Source organism: Chlamydotis macqueenii, chromosome 1 (assembly GCF_036417535.1).
Source record: "Chlamydotis macqueenii isolate bChlMac1 chromosome 1, bChlMac1.mat, whole genome shotgun sequence".
In the NCBI taxonomy this organism is placed as follows: Eukaryota; Metazoa; Chordata; class Aves; order Otidiformes; family Otididae; genus Chlamydotis; species Chlamydotis macqueenii.
The window spans coordinates 125,456,710-125,479,020 of NC_141556.1; positions in this window are offsets into that span (position 1 = coordinate 125,456,710).

Sequence of the window (22,311 nt, forward strand, 5' to 3'; positions counted from 1 at the left end):
CACAAAGGTTAGAGAATGACCATCAGTTTGTAGAAAAACTTGAACACCGATCTTGTGCGGTACTTCAAAAAATGTCTTAAAGGTGAATGCTTTCCTTTCTCATTAATGGTCCTAGTCCTGGGAGGAATCCAGCTTTCCTTCTCTCTTTTTTTTTTTTTTTTTTCCAATCTGTCACAGCATAACAGAAACACTTGAAGAAAATCTTTGGGGAAAACAGTCTCTCTTATTCCTTAAAGATTTGTGCATTCAGACAGAAGCTGAAAAACAAGCACAAGCAATTTTAGTTTGTCATTTTAGATATTATGTCAAATGTTTACAGTTGGATTTTTCAAATGCCTTTGTCATAAACAGAGTTGAGCCAGACAGTGAAAGACAGTTTAAGCTCATCCGACAGCTGTCACCTGGCCTCTAACTCCAGCTTTTCGTGTCTGATACAGCATAGTAAAAAGATATATGCTGCAATTATAAAATAGCTTTCACCAGAAACAAAATTGTAAAGAAAATCTCACCTTTCTATTTACAAATTAAACTTATTTTCAATTTTTTCCCCCACAATTTTCATCTTACTGCGACCTGGTGCCATGAAACTGTGCCATACCCTAAAGTTTTCTGAAATACCAGCACTCATTACTGAATATCTAGGCGGTGGCAAAAAACACCTTTCCTCTCTTTTGAAATGGTTAACAGAACTAAAAATAACGAGCTAGACTTCCTCTTTCAAAAGATCTTAACCATCCCATGGAAAAGCCAGTTTTTTAATATTATCCAAGGAAATGATTCTGTAAAACTTTCTGATTGTAGAATTCTTCACTGATTCTGGATTTCTTCACTTCACTGCAGATTTTCTCTGCAGACATGGCACAAGATTACTTGTGAAGATTGTCCCTTCAAAAGCAACCATGTAAAAACTGTGCTTTCTGATTCAGATGCAGTTTGTCTCTGATTGCAATGACATAGATCAGCCTTTTTCATTGATTGTTTGTTTGACTCATTGGACTTGCCAAGCCAGCATTGATTAGAGAGACTGAACTTGATATTTTTCTTACATATCATTGACAATATTTATGCTTTTCAGTGAGTTTATTTAGACAAGACTGTAGAGGTGTAGTATTAGCATATTCCGATATCAAGAGAACTACAGTGTTTATAATTCAGGCTTGAGAAAATCTTAATACTAGCTGGGGAAGGAAAGAGCACTAGTTAACAAACAAGTTAAAAAACACTACAGCTTTAGATTGAAATTTGGTCTGGTTGAAATTTCTCTCCTTCCACCTCCTACTGCATGTATGTGGAAATGCTTCTAACAGTGGGAGAACATGTGCCATCCCATAAAAATGCTGATACTGCAAAATGGAAAAGCAGTGTTGAGAAAAGATGTTACCAAGTGGGTGCTGCCTATCAAACTTCTCTGTGTTATTTGCAGTTCATGTTTTTCTGTTCTAAATGTGAAATTTGCATAGGTCTCCCACAAATATGTCTACCTCTTGCATAGCAAAAATAGAGCTTATGAGGTATTTTGATGCAGAGTTCTAGTCTTCGAAGCAGTGGGGCAGTGGAAAGAGTGCAAATCACTTAAAATGGAAACAGCCTCAGGTATCCTATAAAGAAAAGGATGTATTTAGAATTTAAGTGCTCTTTTTTTTTTTTTGCTGCTGTCCTATATCTGACCTGTTCAAAGTAATTCATGCTGTCTTTTAAGTTATTACTAGCCTCAGCAAGCAGTTTAGAGAGACCAAATAATCCATGGTATAAATCTGGATAGCACTGTTGAAGAGTAGTTCACTGTCTGGTGACAGCGTTTGAAATGTATTATATTAGCAAATAGGAAAATTGCATTCTGCTTTTATCCAGAGCACCTAGTGGAAATGCAAATAGCAGCATTAATGGCCAATAAATTAATTATGCTCATTAGTGAATTAATAATGAAATTAAGAATTATTTCAATTTTTTACTGAAGATCATCTTAAATGTTTAATTCCTTCTCTCATTTTGTTTCACAGTTCCCCACTGTGAACAAGACTTCCTTTCCAGGCACTTGAATGACAAGACAGTCCAATACCTTGAGCACAGCCTTCAAGATTTAGATAAGATCCTAATCTAAGAAAATGTTAGCTCTTCTTTTTAAGCATATTTCACACTGCAGGACTCGTAAAACAGATTTGTATTGTACAGTTTAATGATCTCTGGTGGGAATATTTCACAGTAGGCAAGTTTTCCCTTAGGTTTTTCATCTATGTTTAGTCTATTTTTTTCTGACATGTTGCTTATTTGATTGCATGCAGCATGCCAGTCTATTCTATCAGCAGAGTAAAGACAAATCACCTGTGAGTCACCTGAAATGAAAAAAAAGAGTAGGAAAAAAAAAAATCAATCTCTGTAATAATTAAAAGGAAGTGAAAACCAAGGCGAGATCAAGGTATGAGAGGAAATATCTTCTCTTCCAGCTTGGCTGCTATTACCTAGCAGTTGCTAGTGGTGCAGGAAGCTCCCTGTGTGAATTTTTGCATTTCAGAGGTGTTCCCCTCCATCCTGTTGACTTGTTGAGATTCTTGTAATGTCTGAAAAAGCAAAAGAATCAACAGCAATCAAGCATACTAAAGACTTTCCAAGTTGCAGAAACAGATGTCTAATGTCATGGCTCTGAAGTTCAAGTCTACTAAATCAAGTTTAGTTTAACCCCAAGGCTCAGGTTACCACAACATTTGTAAACAGAGGACAAATGCAATTCTTGCCATCAGTAGATAACCTTACTTATAAATTATCAAGACGGACTGGTAATTCTGAAAATGGCTTCCATTTATGTGTGTTTAGATGGACTTCTTTTTTTTCAGACACATCAACACTCTGACAGTGATCGTGTTGTTTAGGAATGCCAGTCCCATCCATTATATTCTGCACTCAGTGGTGAGATGTTACACTGTCAGCATGCCGTTAGCTTATGGGGCAAGTTATACATTTTTTTTTTCTTCCCTTAAAGACAAAAAGAACCCTGAGGTATTCAATGCTTCTGAATTACATGATCGTCCATGACAGCTGATGGAATTGTAAACGGCAATAACCAACGCTAAGTAATCTGTCAGCTTTTGGTGAAGCACATTAAGGGAAAATGGAAGCCAGCAGCCACTATAACATGTTTTTCCAGAGATGCAATACTCTTACGTGGCGGATGTGCTGCTGGTTGTCATCCATAAACTAAAGCAGCTGCTTTTGTTCCTTCAGCAGCAGCAGTACACCTCCTTCGGCCTCTCAAACCCAAGGCACACAGAGGCAGGATGTTCTGTTCATTGTAGCAAATGGCATGTGCCTCTGCATGCAGAGTCCATCTTTCTTTCCCTTTCCAATTCCCCTATCAAAAAAAATTTCTTCCTTACACTCCTAGATTCTGGGCATAGTCAGAGCGCATCATCCCATTGAAAATTTTTGACAAATTTTATCTGTTGCAGGATGTCGTAGTTCAGCCCTGATCAGGACCAGACTACGCAGTCTGTCTCTCGCTCCCCCCACCCTCCGAGAGAATAGGAGGAGATGATATAAGAAAAAACAGCTCAAGGTTTGAGATAAGGACGGGGAGAAATCCTTAAAGTTACCGTCACGGGCAAAACGGACTCGACTTGGGGAAAACTATTCATTTATTTCTAAAATTAGCAGGAGAATGAGACAGGGAACAAGATAACCTCCCCCCACCCCTCCCTCTTCCCGGGCTTAACATTATCTCTACTACCTTCCCCTCCCGAGCGGCACGGGGGGGGGAAAAGGGAATGGGGGTCGCGGTCAGTTCATCACGCGTTGTTTTACGCCGCTGTATCATCGTCAGGGGAAGAACTCCTCGCATTCCTCCTCTGCTCCAGCGTGGGGTCCCTCCCACGGGCCACAGTCCTTCGTAAAACTGCTCCGGCATGGGTCATCTCTTCCACGGGGTGCAGTCCCTCTAGAACAGCTGTCCCAGCGGGCCCTCCACGGGCCACAGCCTCCTTCAGGCCTCCACCTGCTCTGGCGTGGGGTCCTCCACGGGCTGCAGGTGGATCTCTGCCCCTCCGTGGACCTCCATGGGCTGCAGGGGGACAACCCGCTCCACCATGGTCTTCACCACAAGTTGCAGAGGAATCTTGGCCAGGAGCCATATTACTCCTCCCCCTCCTTCTTCACTGACCTTGGCGTCTGCAGCCGTTCCTCACAACAGGCTGGCAGACGTCTCTCAGGATCCTTTTTACATTTTATTCACTTCTCATCTCCTCTCCACTTCTTGCAGCCGGGCCGGGCCGAGTTGGGCCCAGTCGGCTGCCCGGCGGGAGGCCAGAGGGTGAGGCCTGCAAGGCCCATGAGGCTCGCGCCTCCCCCTCTCTGCCCCCCGCTCAGCTGCTTCACATCTTCTCCTCCTCTTTTTCCTGTTTTCCCCTACTTAAATACGTTATCGCAGAGGCGTTATCACGGGACATTCTGCTACCAATTGGCTCGGCCTTGGCCAGCAGCGGGTCCGCCCTAGGCCCGGCTGAGTCCACTGAACAAAGGGGAGCGACTTCTAGCAGTTTCCTACAGAAGCTACCACCTTAGGCCCCCCCTCACTAACAAAACCAGAACACAGGAAAACATATAATGTATTAAGAAAATCATGTGAGCCTGCAGTAAGCCTTAATAGCCTGTCCTTATACAGTAATTTTTATTTTATCCTGGTTTTATTTCTGATTTACTGGGTGAAAAATTGAGGCCTGCAGGCCAAAATTTTAGAGAAAATTATACATTTTTAACAGATACTTGTTAGAAAAAATAAGAATTGAATCTATTTTTAAACTTGTTACTCTAGTCTAATCCAACTTGTTAGATGTAGAAGACAAATGCACACTAAAAACCACCACATCTTTTTGCCTTCTCTTTAAAAAGCATCTCTGTCCGATCTTAGTGCCTTCACTTATCTTGCTGTCAAAAAGCATGAGTCTTCATTGCCTCTGACTTTTCTAAGTGGATACTGTTACTGAAACAGGAACTCAATCCCATGACCTCCACCTTTCTTGCCATTATTATACTAACAATCTAGCTTGGGTAAAAACCACTGGAAAACTGTTTAATATCTCTCCTGCACTTTGATTTCTAATGTCCTTCTAAACCATTTTCCATACCCTCCTTCTGCCAGGGAGATGCAGAGAAGGTACCCTTCCTTCAGGACAGCTGTAATGAAGTTTCCAATGGCACTTCACTGGACTGCCTTGAGGAAGAAAGCTATGTATTCATGAGTTGCCAACTTTCCTCTTGAAGTAAAGGGACTATTATGTACACACACTTCATGTGCACAAAGAATGTGGCCAAAGCCCATGCCAAAATGCACTTTCCTTCTGAATCACTGTCATTCATTCTGTAGAATGACAAATCATTGTGGTTGGGGTCATCAGCTTAACAGAAGCCAACTTAGGTACAAAGAGTTACTCTAGGTACATATGTAGCCCTTGTCTTTTTACAGCAGCAAAGAATTATGTTTACAGTGGAACAGCTACAGGGCTAACTGCACAGAATCAATTTAGATAGCATAACTAAACCATTTTTCACCTGTCAGCTGAACCAGCCTTGCCATGTCTGCCCTCAAATTTCCCACAGCTGGTGTCAATGGTCAGTATCTCTCTGCATGCAGAATTTAGCCTTTCTTATTTCATTGGCATTAGGATGTACGTTCCATATGTGTGCCTCCTTACATGTGTCTCTATGCTTTAGTTAATAGATTACAGTTGAAATGGAAAAAAGAAAGAAATATCCACTTAGGAAATAATACAACACAACGATTTAAGGCAAACTGTGTCCTTTGCTCAAGGAGCTTCTCATTATCCCTCTCTCTTTAGCTTTTGAGTTTGAGACAGAGCACTATGTTTAATTATTTACTGGTTGCTATAGCAGTGTTAAATGAACCTTTGAGACTGTCATGTGGTGGTTAGAGCCATCACCCCTCAAATACTAAAGCAGATCTGCAGTGATTTATTTTTCCACAGATTCAAGAAGCCCCACATTCTCATTTTCAGAAGTCAGGCAAGAAACGGAAAAAAATCAGACCCTGCACTCTGCATTTAATGATCCAGTAAACTTGCAGAAAGTGAACTATTTTCCTTAGAACCATCCCCAGCTTCTCTTTTCCTGCTCCCTGCCACTTCACATTATTTCAGTGTATAAAAATGAGTTTGCAGGCTTTCAGATGCTGAGGCTCTTAACTTACCGAATCTCTCAGCATGTAGACAAGTTCAATCCACATGAAGAACACAATGATGCATAAAACAGTTACATTGCATTATGCAGCAGTCTAATTTATTTCATGAAACTTGTGATAAATGAACAAATATGTTTTGATGCCACAGTCGTGAACATTGTAGGTTTACAGTAAATCAGCTTGACCAACTGAGTTGAATACAATTACTGATGAAGTACGAGTGGATGAGTTCACAGCATAAGATGTTTTGGGTGTCCAGATAGGAATTTTATGAAAGGATAGAAAAATTATTGAAGTGAAAAAGAGAAGACAAAAAAAAAAAAAAAAAGGAAAAAAAACCCCATGTAAACTGAAATAATCTGTGGGGAAAATCCAAGACTTGTTTGCTCTGTAGAAGTTTGTGGTATCTGCTAAGAAGCAACAAATGGATTTCATTTAGAATTGTTATTCTCCTTCATAAAACTAACCGCTTTATCTTTTCCTAATTTATACAAAAGTACTTCAATAAAAAATTTACTCACACCTCTTTTTTAAAGTAATACTATGTGAGGAACTTGTCAAGGGAAAGAAGTCAAGAATCCAGGTTTGCTTTCTATCCCCTTCAGAGAATCTTGTTGTTGTTGGGGGGGGGGGGGAAGGAATAAGAAGAAAAGCTGAAGAAGATTAAAGATCCATATAGGTGAGACTACAGGTCCTTGTTCAAACATATTGTTTGACAGTTAGTCATTAAGTCAACAAGGAGAGGTACCACTTTACTGGAAACAGTAGAGACTTTTCTATGGCTTTTAATATTGCGTCCTGTGTAGTTTAAGTTCCAGCGGTGTCTGTGGAAGTTTTGAAAAAACAAAATAGGAGATTTCTGACTGAAGACAATTATAGAATAACCTAGAAAGGAGGTAGAGTCAAGAGTGACAAGTCGACAAGCACAATTCAGAGACAAATATACAGAAAAGCAGCTGAGGCAGCTTTATATCACGATACAGCACTTGTGAGCTGGGGACCTGTCCCAGATCCACTGAAGCTATTAAATGCAAGGCTGGGAAGATGTGGAGGGGAACTATGTGCTCCTGACCTAAGAAAAAATGAATTCCTATGCTGAAATGTTTTCCCTTGATAAAAAATTTCATAAATATTGTGGGAAAAGATTCTGTAGGATTGCCAGCAACTTGCCCAGTCATTGCAGTGCTGATTTTATTTATGAGGCCCCTAATAGGTCTTACTCCCTTCTGCTTCAGTGGATAAAGCTTTATAGGAAAGCAGGCAAATGGAAGAGAAACACTGGCTAGGTATAACCAAATAGCTGATAAGCAGCATCTGTACATTTCCTACTCACCTTTTGCATAGACCTTTTATTTTGAAAAATATACTGTGCTGCTAGCTTAAGCACTCAAACAAAAGCCTAAATTAAAATCCATTTTGAGTAACATAGTGCAATTAAAGCAGTGAATTCTTGAATAAACAATATCCTTAACTCACCTTGGTGAGATGTAGTAAGCTGGAGCTGCTAGAGCATGGGCCATGGCTTGCATTCGCCCAACATCCAGAGAGTTTTTGTCAGTACCTCGCATAGCACAGAATGAATCAATTATTAGCTTTTGCCAAGACCGTCTCCTTATAGATCTACAAATAAGTAAATCTGCAATTTACTGGAGTAGACCTACTGATAGCTTTCAAGAAATTTGTATCAGTTTTCCATAGGAAAACTGTTTCAGAGGCTTTAATAAATGTGAGCTCAGGCAAATGGAAGCAAAGATGGAAAAATATTAAAGAAACAAGTCTGAAATACGTCATCTTCCAAAGTCTCAAAGTTGCCTGGAAGTGTAAGTTTCACCAGTGACATTAATGAACTATGCTTTAGAAAATAACTTAATTACTTTTCGACAGGTTACGAAAGCAACTTTTACTTTTTCTGCATGTATATAATTTCTCATATGATATAACCATAGATTTGTTAATCTGTGGATTTCCTTTAAAATGAAACAAACTCACATTTTTTTTCAGTGGTTCTGCACTGTATCCTTTATATATGACCAGCAGAAATTAATGATTATTGGGTCTATTGCAGATGTCTGGTATATAAATTTCTTCTATATTCATAGATTTAAAATCCCTTAGGAACCATTTAACGATCTAAGTCTAATCAACTATATTTATGGTCATGTCTCACAATCAGCTAAATCATCTGAGTACCATTCCTTTAACCATCAGATGACCCTTTATTTTCAAAGTTCAGAATATGCTGAATAACCCTGGTAAACGATCTGTGGATAGGAAGGACTGTCTTGCTTCCCCAAAATCTTTGCCATGTATTCTAGTTCATTAAAGATATATTAGAAACTGTAAATAAAATCAAAATATTATAGATCTCATTTCAGCCTTCAGTGAGAGTGACACAATTCTAAGATGGCATAAATAAGCCACAAAGAGTACAAACTAATTTAGAAGCAAAAATGTTTTGATCAAAAATCTTAAGTTTATACTGAATTCTCTTGCCTCCCCAGGAAATTCAGACATTGGCTGCAGAAGTCTTTTATTTATATTTTTTTCCTTGACTTGTGCTCCTTACAGTCAAATTATTTTGAATTTTATCTACTATATTGCTGCAGATAATCAGTAGATTTGATCTAGACTGACAAGTGAGCTTTCTATAAAGAAAGCTCAAGGAGAGAGTCAATTGAAGCATCTGGGGAGTAACTCCTCAAGAGAACAAATCTATCAGCAATTGTTGTAGTTTAGCCCCACTAAAGACCAAGCTACACAGCCTCTCACTTTCCCCACCCTCCAAGGGAATAGGGGAGAGATAACACAACAAACAGGCTGGAGGTTTGAGATAAGGATAGGGAAAGACCATTAAAATTATCGTTAGGGGCAAAACAGGCTCAACTTGGGGAAAACTATTTCAATTTATTATTAATAAAAACAAAGCAGGATAATGAGAACAAAAACAACTTTCCCCCACCTCTCCCTTCTTCTCAGGCTTAATTTAATTTCAAGTTATCTCTACTTGCTTCCCCGCACCCCTGAATGGCACAGGGGGGAAGAGGGAATGGGGGTTACAGTCACTTGTTGCTTTGTGCTGCTTTGTGCTGCTCCTTCCTCCTCTGGGGAAGAACTCCTCACATTCCTTCCCTGCTCCAGCATGGGGACCCTCCTACGGGCTCCAGTCCTTTGTCAATTGCTCCGGTGTGGGTCGTTTCTTCCACAGGGTGCATTCTTTCCAGAACAGCTGCCCCAGGGGGCCCTCCACAGGCCACAGCCTCCTTCAGGCATCCGCCTGCCCCAGCGTGGGGTCCTCCACGGGCCGCAGGTGGATCTCTGCTCCTCCGTGGGCCTCCATGGGCTGCAGGGGGACAGCCGGCCTCACCATGGGCTGCACCACGGGCTGCAGGGGAATCTCTGCCAGGAGCAGCGTTATTCCTCCTCCTTCTTCACTGCCCCTGGCGTCTGCAGCCGTTCCTCTCACAAGAAATTCTTCACAATCAGGCTCAGAAAGATGCCTCTCAGGTTCTCTTCACATCTCCTCTCTTTACTTCTTGCATCTGGGCCAGGCTAAGCTGGGCCCAAAGAGCTGCCTGGTGGGAAGACCACAAGGCTTACACCTCCCCCTCTCTGCCCCGGCTTCTGCTTCATCACTTTTTTTTTTTTTTCTGCTTCTTAAATACGTTATAGCATAGGAAAATCGAGCTTTTTTCAGCATAAAACCCCAAATGTGGCGTTGTCAAATACATATTTATGGGGATTGATTCTTCAACCTCCTGTGGATGCATTTTCCCCAGATAAAATGAGGCATTGCAGGTGTAAAATGCTACTGTTCTTATTTGCACACTGTTTGTGCAGTGTAAGCCCTCCAGCATCAGGCTCTCTGGCCCCTAGAACACCGAGTTGAAGATAATGAATAGCTTCTTGTGTGACATTAGTGGAAGTGTTCTTATATTGAAATCCTTAAGATGAAGTTGTTATTGCTATCGTATAGTGACAATGCATTCACGTGTTCCTGCAGAGTAGAGAAATAATGGAGAAACTCAGTTAATAGCACCCAATGTCACTTCAGTTCAACAGGACTGTGGGACCGTTCATCGTAAATACTGTTTGGCTGAATCCAGCTGTTGTGTTGAGGTGAGTAAGGAAGGCGTTTGTTAAAGTGGCAAAAGAAGTGTAACCTCCATTTCTTCCCGTTATTGCTCCCTGCAGTCATGTTGTGGTCACATTGCAGAGTCCCAGGCGCAAGACCATACTGTCCTGGCTGTTCACACTGCCACTTTCCTGACCCAGAGCAGGGGAAGTGGGAACACACATGCAGAGGGTCAGGGCTGTAAGACCTCTTTGTGTGGTTTGACCAGCTGGAGTGGAGGCAGGAACATACTTCGTGGCACCCCAGGGACTTCCACAGGGTTTCAATGAGAGGTAAAACCACGGGAGCCAGGGCTAGACTGCCAGGCAGAGACCTCCAGAAGAACAGCAGTTCCCTTGTGACTTCCACTAAGATGACTGGAAGTATCTTATTTGCAGGCAAATCCCCATCTTCCATTGTTAGGATATAGTAAGACTCTTATGAAATGAGGGGCTTGGGTTTTGGACTACTTTTCTTTGATACTGCTGGAATAAAATAAGACTTTCTGCTCATTCAAATGGTTTTCAAGGAGAAAAGACAGATGAGAGAGGGATTGCACAGTCTGTCTTAAATAATTTGATTTATATATTTACTTCCTGCACAAATATTCACTCCTGGTTCCTTTATTTTCTAATTTTTTTTTTTGCTATTGTGAATTCAAATTTAAATGCATCCATGGTGTAAAAATGTGGATAACCTTCCCTTTGAAAATACGAAATGACACAATAATCCATTGCTTTATTGATGTGTTACTTAGCCACATGACTGAGTGAATGGATTTTTCTTGCTAGAAAACAACTTCATAAATGAAAAGTCTGCTTTTTCTAAAACATGGGACTTTTGGCTTAGTTTTAACATTTTTTGCCATTCTTAGGGTCACAAAATTGAGAAACCACATTTATTTCTCTTACAGCAGCCAGAAATTTCTACAGGGCAATATCCTAAAAACATCCATTGCTACAATCTCAGCACTATGATAGAGTGCTTGTGCTATGCTGGGTGGAGTCTTAATGAGGTCATACAAAATACTATGCTTCCCTCTCTCATCTTGTGCACTGAGGCAGGGCAGATACATTAATGTATTTAAGACCCACCACAGACAAAAGCAGCAAGACATCAAGGGGGTAGAGAAGGACAAAGCTATGGCTGCTTCATCTCTGTATGGCAAGAGAGCTTGATGGAGCCACAGAAAAACTGGTACAATCCTTTCAAAGGCTACTGGAAAGGACTTCTGATCACCTTACTTGAATGTTTTGGAGGCACAGAGTTCCCTATCATTTCTTATAGCTGAGCTGTTAGTTTAGGTTGTGTGGCTTGGGGAAGCAGTAGCCAACTTTTGCTATCTGTGTGTATGGTAGGAAAGCATCTGTCTTTGGAGATCCGTTGGCTTTAGCATATCATACCTAACAGTGGGGATTCCGAAGTGTAAACTATTGAGGAGGTACCTATCAGGCTGGACACATTTCTAAGTCTTCAGATTTCACAGGAAATTGTAATTTCTTCAGATTTTTGGTTTGTTTTGTTTGTTTTGGCTGGGGGCAGGGGCTTTACATATTTTTTAAAAAACAGTACAAGAAATCCAATAATGATTTCACTTGGAATGATCTTTTTTTCCAGAACTACATGTACACTGTTCACATGTTGGCTGTGCTCTAAGAGGAAAGTATTTCTTCTGAAACGGAAAAAATAAGTCTTCAGCTTTTGGAAGGATTTAACATTTTAGATTCATATTTTTCTTTTTCTGTATCCTTATCATAGGCACTGTGGGATCAAGACATTTCTAGAAGTAGTCTTTTGTGAAAGTGCTTATAACAGAAATGTGTTCTAACCACAGATGTTTTGAAAAAAAACACGTAAGAGCTAGTAATTAACAGATACTCTTTATCCTGAAAGTTCCTTTTGCAGGTTAGGGCACTGTAGTCTTCCCTACAGTGGGTACAGCAGAAGTAGAAACCTATCCAGCTGGAGCACTGGGCTATGAGATTGTAAATCTGAGATCTATTCCCAGCTCCGTCTCAGAGTCTGGCTTTGCTACCTAAGGCAATCTCTATACCCTAACCTGAAAAATGGCAGTGATAACTTGTGTAATTTTCTGCAGACCTGCTGAGATTAAATTATATGAGATTTAAAGTACATTTCAGATTCTTGTATGGGTGAATGGAGTAACAGGATGGATAACATTTTTAATATATAAAAATGTGGGGAAAATCACTTATTTTTCTCCAGTGAGTGGACAAGATAAAGATATTAGAAATTATTTCCTTCTCTGGTATATGAATACACACACACAAGATACTTGTGGACCTAGTTTAACTGCTTCTGACTAAAAATTAGTGGAAATATGTTGATGTTGGTGAATACATGACTACAGGAGCAAACTGTTGTGCTGATCACCTTAAAATAGCTAATAACAAATTCACATGTAAAATTACCTGTTGCAAAGATACTATTAGGGGAAAATGGGAGCAGGATAAACCTTATCCTAACATGTATTTAAAATGACGAATTAACAAGAGGAAAATTGTACAGTTGTGACAGGTAGAATAAGACTGCTGTACTGCCCGTTTAATCGTATGGTAAAGTGCTTCAATTTGTCTGTGCTCAGCCTGCCAGTGAACTTATTTTGCATCATGCAGGCAGGTGAAAAAGAGACTTGTTTGCTAATTAGTGTTATGATTTGAGATGCACAGCTGTAATGAAGCATGAAATAGCAGTCACAAGTGATATTCCTGCAACCCTTGGATGTCAGCCTGATGAGATGGCTGCACTTTGTCAATATCAGCAGGTAGAAAGTCCCAGAAGAAAAATAGTAGATCAAGTGAGAAGGGGTTATTTAATGGAGGGCAATTAAAGAGAGTGATAGTCCTAATTACAGATGCAAGTGCAGAAACTAGTTAGGTTTTTAGTACTGTGGTGACAAGACTTATAGTCTGCATTAGGTTCTGACTGTTAAGCATGCTGCAAGGGAAACATGTTAATTCAGAGCATCAAAGAGCGTTAGAAAATCACCACCAGATAACAGCAATGGTGAGAACCTCACCAATCAGATCTGCTTTTGTTTAGTGAATTACTTTCTGTAAAATGCTGATGTGAGTCCCTCAGAAGTTATGAAGCCACTGCTTCGTGAACATGTCAGTGTTGTACAGCACATGAGTAGTTTGAGGCATTGAGACTAACACATCCAAGATGACTGGCACTAGCACAGGTATCTTTTTCATGACAATCTATTTCAGAAATGAACTTTCAAGGACTTTTGGGAATAAGATTAGATAGGACAAAATCTGTTTGTCAAAGAGCATAAAACCCCATAGAGAATGTTAAAGAATACTCTTTATAACAGCTTAGCATTCATCACCAAACTTGCCAAAGCCTTAGGCTGCAAGCTGTGAACTTTCACCTAGGTACTGCTGAACTTAAGCTGAACTTCTACTGAGTTACACAAAGGAAGGCCCTGAAACCAGTGTAAACCAGAAAGAGGAGGCAGTTGCATCCATCAGTAGAAGCTGCATCTTCAAGATGAGAAAAAGAACAGCTTGCCTGGAGACAGAGAAAAGATCCAATGAGGAACAAGAAGACCTCAGACCCAAATATTACTGTTGGATTGATCATGTGAGGGGAGAGAAACTTTAATTGTAAGTGTATAATTGCCCAGAGATTTCTTTGCTCTGGGTCCCTCTCCAGAGAAACTCAGCTCAAGCTGTTTTATTTTTCTGCTGTGCAACCTGAATAAATTATTTTTATAAAGATTTGATGCCTGAGACTCTGCTATGGGAAACCCAGGTTGAAGAGACTTCTCTAACAGAGAATAAAAATGTCTTTTTCACCGTGTTCACAAAACACAGCTAAAAAGTGCTTTATGTTGCTCTGACTGCTTGCCTTGGCTACACCACACCTTCATTTCAGGCAAAGCTTGGTGCATGCTGGCTCCTCTGCGCTCTGTTTCATTCCTGTTTCCATGCTAAGGAAACAGGGGATATGCTCCACATGAGAGCCCAGTCTGACTATGTGCTGTTTTTGATGATCAAGGGAGTAAAATCTGGGGTCACGTCATCACACTAACTGCTAGGTGTAGACAAAACCTTTACTGCCAGCAGTGAGTGCTGCTTTTGGAAAGAGTATAGCAAAAGAACACAAAAGGGAGCATGGACTTAAATTACAGCTAGTGGTTATGTGGAAGTGTATTTACATCTCCGTACATTTTTGTGACTTCATAGAAGTGTATTTTGAAATCAGTCTTACTCATCAAGCATATAAACTGCTTTGATGAAAAACATTCTCTCAATTATTTCATAGAATCATAGAATCATTAGGGTTGGAAGGTACCTTTAAAGGTCATCTAAACCAACCCCACTGCAAGGAGCAGGGACATCATCGACTAGATCATGTTGCTCCGAGCCTCATCCAACCTGGCCTTGGATGTTTCCAGGAATGGGGCATCCACCACCTCTCTGGGCAACCTGTTCCAGTGTTCTACCAGCCTATTACTATTCTTCTATGCATAGACTTCATGAGAGGTGCAAGACACTGAAATTCATAGGCTGAACCATGAAGAAAATCACACTGTGCAGTGAAATAATTTTTTACTTTAAAACTTCACATTAATTTATACTTATTCTAAAACACTCCTCAGTTTTTTTGGTCTTCCTCCAGATTTGGAATAGGCTTTACCACGTCTGATCTCTGACATGCTTGTTATTTCCTCCTGACTTTCATTTGATTCAGCTGTGCCTGGTATTATCACTATTAACCTTGTCTGCTCTGAGACCCACCTGCAGCTGAAAGCCATGCCAGAACAGTTTATTCCAGTTCATTAAGAGCCATCCTTGTTTTTTTCTTTTCTCCCTTCCTTCAGTAATAGATAATTTTACAGTCCCTTTCTAAGATAGTGTTTCATTAGTAACATATTATCATATAAGGAGATCTGTTAAATGTGCTGTAATCACGCATTATACATGTATTTGACTTTTCTCTGTGTATTCTGCATCTGGAAATAATAGGAGAAATATCACTGTGTTCTTATTCTGAGTAGCTGTGGAAAATCAGTAGGATGGCATCAATCTGATCTCAACTCATACCTAAACAACATTTTTTAATAAGTTGTTTTTTTTTTTTTACAGTTCTTGATTAAAATTTGCCAGTTACCACAGGAAATCACTACAATGGTTTGGAGGGTGTTCTTCCCCTCACCATCTCTCTTCTGCTGACCCTGTACTTGCTGACCTACCTCTGTTCAGGGCAAATTGCAATACCTAGCTATATCTTTAATGACATTATGACAAATGTTTTTAATGCCTTATCTTTTATTTAGCTTAAAATACATATGATTAAAAAAAATCAAACTGCATTTCTTTCTTTTTTTTCTACTCAAATTCTTAAAAGCTGTGTAAATTCAAATTTATTTATTTGCTTTCAAAGTGTACATGAATCACTTGATTCCTGATTATAACTACACAGAACAAATTATGGTTTAATGGTATTCGAATAAGTCAAATGCTTTCAGTTTTTAATTTGAATTTTATCCTGGAATTAAGCTGCATTGCACAATTTCCATTTTCTCTACAATTAAATGTGGAATTTAATTTGGAACCTCAGACATTTAGAAGATCCACTCCAAACTTAACTTTTTCAATATGTTTTAAGCTTAGTCTCTGTTAATTTTTTTAGTATTAAAACTTTTTTTTTTGTGGATATAGGTGTAGCTTTAGTTTAATTCCACATACCTAGCCTTCTTCCCCTTTCTTCCTCCCCAGTCCACCAAGGGAGCATTTCAGAAATATAATGACAAACAATTCACTAGTGCTATATGATACTAAATATTGTGATTTTGGGGAAAAGCAAATATACCAGCTGGAGAAGTCATAATTTACTCAGGTATGCTAGCTACCTAATGAATAATTCTGATTCAAAGGCTCCTAAGAAAGTATTCTATGGGGAACTGAACTTACCTTTTACAATGAGCAACATAAAATACATAAGAACTGCTTAAAAGCAAAGGTAAAACACGGAATTTCCAATCACACATGGGACAATGACGGAAAAAAAAAAAGGCCGAAACATGATTTAAGAACTTCTATTTAAAGCTGAAACACTTCATACTATCTAGATGATAAAGGAAACCTGAAAAGAAATGTAAGAAATAAAATTTTTCTGGTAAACCTCGAATTTACATATCTCAGAAAAGCTAGTCTTTACAGTCATATGAGAACTTGTAACCAAGATTGACGTGAAGTAGAAATTGTTGACTGTTATCATGACTGATATAAAACTATTACTTCTAGTTTAGTTTTGTCTCTGTATGCATGTCTTCCTTTCTATATGTTCATTCATCAGTCAAGATTATTTGATAGCATAAGAAAAATTAAAATTGCCCTTCGACTGAATTCAGAAACCACATCTTGTCCAACATTAAAGAGAATTTGAAAACATTGCATTCCCAATTCAGAGTGAATTTCAAATAGCTTTGGATGACAAATTTCCATAGGCTTATAATAATATTATCATCTCTGTCTTTAGGTATACAAGGGCTAGATAAACCTATTCCTTGCTCATGAGACTTACTCAAGATCATTAACCAAATTAAGTTTTCCAGTTCTATCCCTCATCATTATTTCTTAGAGAATATGCATATGAGATGTATGGTTTCTCTGTTCAGGGACAAATCTCTGAAACAGTTCTCTGTTTTAAAGAGTTGTATTTAATGCAAGAAGAAAAAACTATTAACTCTGAATTTCAACATATTCTACTTAAATACATGTTTATATATCTTCTGAATATGGATATAGACGAGAAATAGAATTACAGCTCTGGCAACAGGTAGAAAGAAACTCTAGACAGTAGGCATAAAAACACAAAGTCAAGAAATAAAAATATGATCACTTTCAGGATAGCAGGGCACTAACAATCCATACATCACACCTTCACTTGCAAGGTTTATGAGAAACCTCTTAGATTAACATATTGAAATTAAACACAGACTCTTCTTTTGCTACTCACAACATATATTTAACATGAAAATGGAACATAGATCTCAATTAGAAGAATTTTTTTTTATAATGAGGGTGGTGAAACACTGGAACAGGTTGCCCAGAGAGGTGGTGGATGCCCTATCCCTGGAAACATTCAAGGCCAGGTTGGATGGGGCTCAGAGCAACCTGACCAAGTTGGAGATGTCCCTGCTCCTTGCAGGGGGGTTGGACTAGATGGCCTTTGAAGGTCCCTTCCAACCCAAACTATTTTATGATTCTGTGATTCATTTAGCACAGCCTCAGATGCAGTTGAAATATTTTGGGACAGTTGCCATAAAGACAGAAGCATTAGCTGTGAAGTCTGTGGTTAGTCTCACATATAATTTAAGTAAGAGGCACCAGTGAAACTTTTGTAGAGTATGTGCTTTAACAGTCATAAATGCAAGTCCATAATTTATGTCCATCATTTTTCAAAAGAGAAAAAAATGAAGACCCGGGGAACTACAGGCCAGTCAGTTTCACCTCTGTGCCTGCCAAGACCACGGAGCAGATCCTCCTGGAAACTATACTAAGGCATGTGGAAGATAAGGAGGTGATTGGTGACAGCCAACATGGCTTCACTAAGGGCGGATCATACCTGAAAAGTTTGGTGGCCTTCTACAACAGCGTTACAGCGTTGATGGATAAGGGAAGAGCAACTGACATCATCTACCTGGACTTGTGCAAAGCATTTGACACTGTCCCACATGACATCCTTGTCTCTAAACTGGAGAGGCATGGATTTGACAGATGGACTACTAGGTGGATAAGGAATTGGCTGACTAGTTGCACTCAAAGGGTTGCGGTCAACAGCTCAATGTCCAAATGAAGAGCAGTGATAAGTGGCACTCCTCAGGGGTCAGTATTGGCACCGGCCCTGTTTAACGACTTTGTTGGCAACATGGACAGTGGGACTGAGTGCACCCTCAGCAAGTTCACCAAAGATATCAAGCTGTGTGGTGCCGTTGACACACTGGAGGGAAGGGATGCCATCCAGAGGGACCTTGACAGACTTGAGAGGTGGGCCCATATGAACCTCATGAGGTTCAACCAGGCCAAGTACAAGGACCTGCACATGCATCAGAGCAATCCCAAGCATAAATACAGGCTGGACAGAGAACGGATTGTGAGCAGCCCTGAGGAGAGGGACTTGGGGTTGCTGGTAGATGAGAAGCTCAACAAGACCCAGCAATGCATGCTTACAGCCCAGAAAGCCAACTGCATCCTTGGCTGCATCAAAAGAAGTGTGGCCAGCAGATCGAGGGAGGTGATTCTGTCCCTCTATTCCACTCTCGTGAGACCCTACCTGGAGTACTGCGTCCAGCTCTGGAGCCCCCAGCATAAGAAGGACATGGACCTGTTGGAGCAAGTGCAGAGGAGGGCCATGAAGATGATCAGAGGGCTGGAGCACCTCTCCTGTGAAGACAGGCTGAGTTGGGGCTGTTCAGCCTGGAGAAAAGAAGGCTCCAAGGAGACCTGATAGCGGTCTTCCAGTACCTGACGGGGTCCTACAAGAAAGCTGGAGAGGGACTTTTTACAAAAGCATGTAGTAATATGAAAAGGGATAATGTGTTTAAACTAAAAGAAGATAGGTTTAGATTAGATATAAGGAAGAAATTTTTTTACTATGAGGGTGGTGAGGCACTGAAACAGGTTGTCCAGATAAGTTGTGGATGGTCCATCCCTGGAAGTGTTCAAGGCCAGCTTGGATGGGGCTTTGAGCAACCTGGTCTAGTGGAAATTCCATTTTGTTTAAACGGAATTTATCATGTTTCAATTTGTGCCCACTGTCTCTTGTCCCATCTCTTGGTACCACTGAGAAGAGGCTGGATTTGCCTTTACACCTCCCATCAGGTATTCATACACATTGACAAGTTCCTCCCCTTAGTGTTCCCTTCAGGCTGAATAGTTCCAGTTCTCCCAGCCGCCTCTCACATGAAATACGCTCCAGTCTCTTAATCATCTTTGTGGCCCTTACATAGACTCACTACAGTATGTTCGTGTCTCTCTTGTACTAGGCAGGCTACAACTGGATCCAGCGCTCCAGGTGTGTCTCACCAGGGTTGAACAGACAGGAAGAATCACCTCTATCAACCTGCTGGTGATTCTCTGCCAAATATAGCCCAGGGTGCTGTTGGCCTTCTTTGCTGCAAGTGAACCCTGGTGACTCATGGTCAACTTGGTGTCCACCAGGACTTTCAAGACTCTTTTTTCACAGATGTTTTCCAGTTGGTAGACCTGACTATGCACTGGTGAGTGGGGATATTCTTCCCCAGGTGCAGGACTTGGCATTTCCCTTTATTGAACTTTGTGAGATCTGTGTTGACTCATATTTCTGATCTGTCAAAGGGTATTTCAATGGCAGCACATTCATGATCTATCAAGCACTCTGCCCGATTTTGTGTTGTCTGCAAACCTACTGAGGGTGCACTCTGCCCTATCATCCCAGTCACTGAAATTTCAAAAAATATTTGCCTCAGCACTAACCCCTGGGATATACTGCTGGTGACTGATCTCCAGCTGGACTTTGTGCTGCTGATCAACACTTTGAGCTTGGCAGTTCAACCTCATTTCAGTCCCACCTCACTGTTCATTTATCTATCTTGTACCTTATCAGTGTGTCTGAGAATGTTAGGAGAGACAGTGTTGAAACCCTTGCTAAAGAAACTGCTCTTCCCTTGTCTACCAAGCTAGTCATCTCATTGTGAAAGGATATCAGGTTGGGTAGGAATGACTTCCCTTTCATATATCCACAATGAGTACTCCTAATTGCTTTCTTGTCCTTAATTTGTTTAGAAATGCTTTCCAAGATTAGTTGCTCTATCGTCTTCCCAGGTACCAGGGTGGTATTGACCAGCCTGTCCTTAACTGCATATTCATTCTTGTTGCTCTTGAAGATAGAAATGACATTCACTTTCTTCCAGTCCTCAGGAATCTCCCACCATCACCTTTCCAAGGTTATGTATAGTGGCCTCCCAAAGGCTCAGCTCACTCAGCAGTTGTGGGTACATTTAATCTCATCAGGTCCTTGTGTTTGTCCCGTCAGAACTTGTGTTTTTACTGTTTGTTTAAATGTCACCCAACACAACCATTATCCGCTGAAGGAAAGTCTACCTTCCACCAGACTTTCCCACTAGTCTCAGGGGCCTGGGATTGCTCAGTGTCAGTCTTACTAGCAAAGACTGAGGCAAAGAAGGCATTGAGTACTTTAGTCCCCCACATGTCTTTTATCACCAGGTCCCTGCCCTGTTCGTTCAGCCACAAGTCCTCTTTAACCTTGTCTTCCTTTACTACTTCTACATGTACTCCTGTACATGTAGAAGCCTTCAAATCCAGTAAAGGCAATTGCTTATGTTAGTGACTGTATGATTAGGGCTTGTTAATCAAGAGTATTTTTTGTTGTGAGGTCCTCAAGGTCATTTCTCTTACAGCTATTTTGCCTGCCTTGACCTTGGCCCTGGCAGGCCCTAGGAGTGAGGCAGTTTCAAAGGGGAAAAGTAGGTTTAGATATTGTTAAGCAAAAGTATGTTCCACTTTAGTTTGGATCTGATTTATGGCCTTGGCAGAAATCCCTTTAAAGGGTTTTTGTGTAGGCATTAGCTATGTTTCCATTAGTGAGCCAGTTCAGAGAAGTGATGCTGATTAGAAATTAATCCTTTGACTGTTGTCATTGACTGACAGTAGCCTCTGTTTCCAGAGTGATTTTGGTATGTTGGAACTCAGTTCCTTTTGGAGGAAAATAAACAAAAGCTCTTTTCAAAAAGTGCTCCAATACTTAATGTGGAAACTAAGACCCAAATCATGGGGTGGGCTGTGCCATGACTAAGTCCTCCAGTACCTGCTGCTGCCTTTTCCCTTCAGAAAGCTTTGTATCATGAGTAGATGAAATGCTCTCCTTGGAAGATGAATTCCAATGTGAAATAAACTCCCAGCGCCCCATGTAGTGGGATATATGTAAGAGGCCTCAGCACAACCTACTTAGATCTACCGAGCCACACATTTGCACCAAATTGCGTGCTAAATTCAGCCTAGCTGTTGTGGAAATCACAAATAAATCATAGTAATATAAAGAAGCCAGTGAGTTAGGCTGGGACTTATTAGAGCAGAGATGTGAAATATAGACTGTGAAATATGTGCTGTTTCTTTGTTCAGCTCAGGAGCAACAAATAATGAAGGAGCTTTAGAAAAGTTAAGGAAGATTTACCAGTTTGCTAGCCCTTGATTGCTGTTTTGTTGAATTTTTCAGAAACAAGTTGATAAAAGCCACCAGCCTTATTCCATTTTTTTTCCAGCCACAGTAGAGGAATATTTTATTGAAAGGTACATATATTTATTTGATTTATGTAAAATGAGGAAAGTTATAGTCAGTATAAAAGATCACACAATTGAGGATACTGACTGAAAATCAAAACTCTGTATTTATAGGCTTTTTAGCTTGCATTTTTTTCAAGCATGTACAGGATGGAAGCTTTGCACACTATTGTTTGTGTAGTATAGGTGGATTTAAGTGATGCATCAACTTGTGGCCAAAATTCGATAATGAATAAAGTTTTATACACGTGAATTATTCACAAATCCAAACATTGATTTATATTCAGCTGGAGAAGCAGGGTGATTGAGAGGGAATGCCAGTGGAGCTATGAGTTGAGGAGCTCCATCCTGTGACATTAGAAATATTTTTCTTCCTCTGTGCTCCTTCTCTCTATTATAAAAAGGCTATGAATTACTAATCTTTGGAGAAAAACATAATGATTCACTTTTATTTGCATAATTTGGAAATATAGTAGATCATAGAATCATAGAATCATTTAGATTGGAAAAGACCTTTAAGATCATCAAGTCCAACTCTCAACCTAGCACTGCCAAGTCCAGCACTAAACCATATCCCTAAGTTCCACAACTACATGTCTTTTAAGTATCTCCAGGGATGGTGACTCAACCACTTTCCTTAGCAGCCTATTCCAATGCCTGACAACCCTTTCAGTGAAGAAATTTCCCCTAATATTCAATCT